Source organism: Phoenix dactylifera, chromosome 18 (assembly GCF_051530095.1).
Source record: "Phoenix dactylifera cultivar Ajwa chromosome 18, Ajwa_hap1_PhDact_Kaust_v1.1, whole genome shotgun sequence".
Taxonomy (NCBI): Eukaryota; Viridiplantae; Streptophyta; class Magnoliopsida; order Arecales; family Arecaceae; genus Phoenix; species Phoenix dactylifera.
In genome coordinates this window covers 3,872,580-3,878,333 of record NC_143207.1, presented here as the reverse complement: position 1 = coordinate 3,878,333, position 5,754 = coordinate 3,872,580, and positions in this window count along the sequence as shown.

Sequence of the window (5,754 nt, the reverse complement as noted above, 5' to 3'; positions counted from 1 at the left end):
TGCATCAAAAAGAAGAATTTGTGATATCTTACTTGCTCAAAGTATACATTGATGACATCATTCTTGGTTCTACTAATGGAGATTTATATGAAGATTTTACTAAGCTCATGCAAGGTGAGTTTGAAATATGTATGATGAATGAATTAACATTTTCTCTCGAACTTCAAATTAAGCCAAACAAGAAAGGGGATCTTCATTGACCAAAGTTAGTCCACAAGAAAACTCTTAATAGAAGATTGGCATGAAGAAGGTATGTCTGTGACCCCATCTTGTAGAATTTAAAAAGGATGAGCAAAGTAGATCTATTGTTTTAAAGCTGTATTGAAGCATGATAGAATAACTATTTTATCATACAGCTAGTAGACCAGATTGTATGCTCATTATGTGCCCTTGTGCAAGACTTCAATCTAACTTTAATGAATCATATTTTATTGATAACAAATAAATCATAATCTGAATTTTGATAGAAACAACCGTTTAAGATAAGTTGATTAAAACTTAGCTAACATGTCTTATTGATAATTATCTTAAGCAAATAAAATCTAAACTAAATCGATTTTGAAAATAAGAAATTGATTTGACCTTGATAAATCTTCCTATTGCCTCACATGCTTGTCCTTGAACTATCTTGGTTAATGAAACTATCTCTTTAGTTCAAGTGATATGTGCTTGCTTATATTTAGACAATCTCTTGAGTAAAGTGACTCAATATTCAACTATTGTCATATCTTATATTGAGTCATCTAGTTAGAAATATGTTGGATGAATGGTTTGTATCTTAAAGAAACTAAAGACTTTCTTTCAAAAAAAAGAAAAGGAATTTGTTAATAATGCAGGATCCTTGAGCAAGAAAATGAGAGATCTCAACTTGAAGGATATCTCCATGTAAGATACAATAAACATTCACATGTAAACAAGAGAGAGGACCTTCTTCAGCCAAAAGTTCATACATAAGAAATCTAGTAGGTATTTGACTTGAAGAATGCAGAATGAATCGGTAATTTTAGATACCTCTCTCATAAATTAGCTAAGCAAAGTCAATAACTTAAATCTTATTGTGGCATGATTAAAATCTTTAAATATTAATTTCTAGATATCATGTCTATATATGCATTAATTGACTTATGCTTTTAGAAATTGTTTCATGGTTTGCTCAAACTAAAATAATTCTTTGCCTATATCATAACCATGAAATATACAAGTAAATGCTTAAAATTTTGATTTAAAATAACTTGTGAGAAGTTATGAATCCTTGAGCACAATGAAAATGTTGTTTGCATGATATACATTTATATGATACATAAGATTATTTCTTTATTCTGCTCTTTCATGTAAATTACTTGAGAATAACAAAAAGAGAGAGAGAGATAAAGAAAAGAAAATGGATATTATTCAAGAGAAGTAAAATCTAAGTAAAGGCAAATACTCCAATCTTAAGAAAAAGCAAAACAAGCATAATATATTCGGCACATTTGTGAGACTTGTGTGAGCATTCTTTTGGAAGGGATAAAATCTGTAATTAATTACACTTAAACAGGGAGAGTTTGAAGTAAACATTTTAACATTTCTATATTGCTCATCATAGGGATGGTGCCAATGGGGAGGCTAGTGGTAGTACCCGGCACTATTTGACCCAACTATTCGGTGTAGGGCATATTAGGGACAGCACAAGAGGGAGGCTAGTGGTAGTACCTCGTGCCCCTTCCCAACTCCACCGGATAGGGAGCAAATAGAGTATAGAGCATAAGAAAGTAAACATGAAAGACAAAGTTAATGAAAGTATATAAGAAGAATCAAGTCATTTTTTTTAAATCACTTGAAAACACAATTTAAGGATGAAATCAATGCAAGATTATATTTAAATAGGGGGAGTTTAGTTGAAAAGAATTGTTTTTGATCCTTGACATGCTTGTTCTTATTATTTTAATGCATGACTTAACACATAATATATTTTGCATGTGGCATGATGTCTTGAATTATGGGTTCTCAATATTTTGCAATGCTCCATGCTTGGATAAGTTGATTGAAATATGTCTTAACTTGGAATATGTCTTAACTTTGATCACTAGTCTTTGCTTCACCCTTGCCTCAAACTAACTTGTGTTCCAATGCTTGAATGTTTAAAATACTGCATAAATTTTTTTTTTGGAAATTATTGAAAAGAAATTTCAGATTTGTCGTTCACAATCATCTTTAAAATCTGAAAGTTGAATAAATTTGTAAAAAAAGAGAAAAGAAAGATATCTTTATTTAGGCAAAATGAATTGATCTTGATCTATCTTTCTACTTGCCTAACTTTGATACATAATATCCTAATACTTGTTAAAATATCCTCCATTTTGTATCGAAACTCAATACTAAATACAAAGATTCTGAAAGTGCTCTAATGTTATTGAAATATGTGTTTTCAATCTTAGTAATTTAAGATGAGCTACAATCTAGAAGATGCATATCTCAAATCATAATTTTGAGAGCCTTCTTGAAAATTCTTGTGAAAATTCAGAATCTGATTTTGTATAAAAGCTTAAACTTAATTTAAAAATGCTTATATAGTTACATCATTGTAACCTTAGTTATATACTTCAATGATCATGTCATTTAGGAGAATCACTCAAATGATTCTAAAAGAAAGAAAATGTAAATGTTTTTGAAAGAAACTGAGCTTCAAATGAATCATTTTCTGATTAATATTTCAGTACATTTTCTCAAAGATTAAGAGGAAGCATAACTTGTTCTTGAAAGATTAAAAAGGGTGATTGCTATAAATTTTGAATAATTCTTGATCACTCTACATTCTCGATATCATAGAATTTCAGTTTTATTCACGCTTGTCACTAAAATCTGAAATTCAACAAAAGAAAAGAATGATTAAAGAGGAATGCATCTTTTGAGGGAGAGCTTTAGATATTCAGTATCTTATCCTAAAGTTACTTTAATTTGATGCATAACTTGATTTTTATGGATTGATTTTGATGAACCTCCTTATATAGCAAGACTTGCTTTAATCATATAATAAGGTTATACCTTGAGATGAGTTCTATAAAAGTTGTCTTATCTCAAACCTTGAAGTCTTATGAAAATAAGCTGAAACTTATAGAAAATATTTTTTTGAGATTGACAATTTTATTGAACATTATTTTCAAATTCTAAACTCTTAAATGGAATGATCAATTAAGGGGGAGAAAGAAAATTTCAGAAGGAGAGATCTTATGGAACTTAATCGCATAAATCTATAACTAAAGGAGAGAGAAAGAATACTAAATGAGATGTGATCCTAATACTCTCCAATATGGATCATTTGAAATTTAAATTTGAAAATCTTTATGATACACCTTGAGGCTTGTTATTTGGTTAGTATATCTTATGCATCAATCATGAACCAAATTACAATTCAAACAGTTGATCTTAAGAGCCTCTAGTTTAATGAAATAGAGGAAGAATAATGTGTTGAATTTTCTTGAGTATCTCTTAGAAAACCTATTTTTGGAATTCACTAATGAGTTCTTATTGGCTTATTCTTTAGAACTTCAATTTAGTGCCAATTCATTATTATATGTACCAAAATGTGCTTCTTTTTAAAGAAATAAAGTCTTTAAAAGAGCTTTAAAAGAACCTTCAAAGCTTTCATTTTTATGTATACTCTAAGATATATCATAAATTGCATGAATTCATGTTTTAGTATTTATTCCACAATATTTTTACACCATTAAAAAAAAAAACTTTACAATCATACTTAATATATTGCTCTTATACTCTGAAAATTAGTTAAATTGCTCTCATGTTGCTAAAATACTTAATATATTGGGCAAAAGATCTTAAATGAACAAGCTTTCATATTTATTATTAAAGAATGGTGAGATTTTCATTCGTGCTTTCTTTGAATATCATTCTTGGTACTTCTTGAATTAACTTGAGAAAGATTCCACCTACACTTGATTTGAAAACTATCTTTGGAACCACATTCGATGTGTTCTCACTATAATTGGCTCTGATCTATGCTCATTAATCTTTTTCTAACATTATTGCCTTGAGTTATATGATTCATATTCTTGCAATAATTTGACATGCAAATCAGAGTACAAAAAGAAAAAGAAATATTTGAGTATTCTTATCTTTGTGCTTAATGTTTCATTATCTTGCAACCTTTTTGATGTTGTCAAAAAGGGGGAGAAATATCTAAGTATATGCTCATAATGCTTTATGTTGTGAATTGAATACAAATCAGCTTAAATTGAAATATGTTGATTGTGTTAAGCTGAATAAATCTAAAGCATTATCATGAAGTATGTTTTTAAATATATATGTTTTCTACTTCATGCAACTTAGCTATGCATTACTTCTAGAACAAATTATATTTTATATTGCATATACTCCAAGTTTTGTCATCATCAAAAAGGAGGAGATTGATGACCCAAAAATTGATTTAAAGATTAATTTTGATGATCACAAAACCTTGAAGTATAATTACTAATGTTTGTGTTGCAAGAAGAAAGATAATTTATTTTGCAAGGAACATAGCAAGTTGGAAAAATACAAGAAGGCCTCAAAAGCTCTCAAGAAAAGTTAGAAGAAAGCTACAATTTATTGGCCCAAGTTTCAAGTTCAAAGGATTTAAGTTGGAGGAGCAAATTCAAAGAAAGATTCAAAAGAATAGTCCTCGAGTCGACTCCGGGAAGTTTAGAGTCGACTCTGGCACTCTAGAGTTTCAAGAAACAGTGCTCGAGTCGACTCCGGGACTCTACGAGTCGACTCCGACTGAGAACAAACAAAAAACAGAAAGTTGATTTTCAGCGCTACAGTGATCTCGAGTCTACTCCAACTTCAGTGCTACAGTGCGGAGTCGACTCCCAGCTACAGTGCCGACAGACTACTATTCACAAGTGACTTCTGTTTCAGCCGAGTCGACTCCTACTTCAGCCGAGTCGACTCCAGCACGCTGGGAGGCATAACGGCTAGTTTTTTGTTGATTCCAACGGCTCTATTTTTGTCTCTAACGGCTAGATTTTTGTTTCCACTCCCTCTAAAGCTATAAAATCAAGAGGAGAGCTAGGGAAGAGGGGATGGAAGTGGGAGAAAACATTTAGGAAAGAGATTTCAAAGAGATTACAAGGAAAATCTCCCATAAGCACAAAAGGGCCATCCAAAGCGAAATAGAGAGAAGAAGAGCATCCAAGTGAATCCCAAAGCTTCCTCTCCATCCGTGTGCTGCCTCAATCATCCTCTACCTCGTGCCAAATCAGAAGAGGGTCAAGTAAAGAAGAAGCCGAGTTCCTTCATCTTCAAAATTCGTTTGAGAGCTTCTCTTTACTCCATTTGTTTATATTTGATATATTTGCTTAGTTAAGAAGCTTGTATTTGCTTTAAATTCTTAGTCTAATATCTTGTAACTTGATTCAATCAAGGGATTGAATCAAGTTAAGGTTTGTTAAGGTTTGTTGGTGAGCCAAAGGAAAACCAACGGTGTTAAGGTTTGTTGGTGAGCCAAAGGAAAAACCAACGTTGTATGGTTGTGGTTGGAGAGCCTTTGGGAAAACCAACTGGGTTGGATTGTGAGCCCGTGAAAACAATCGGTTGGTTCTAGTCGGTGAGCCTGTGAAAACCGACCGAGTTCGTTGTGATCTCGCAAAACAACAAGTTGGGTTGTGAGCTTGTAAAACAACCGACTGTAATCTGAGGGATTATAGTGAAATTCCCAAGAGGTCTTGGGGAGTGGATGTAGGTGCTGGGGTGCACCGAACCACTATACATCTTTGT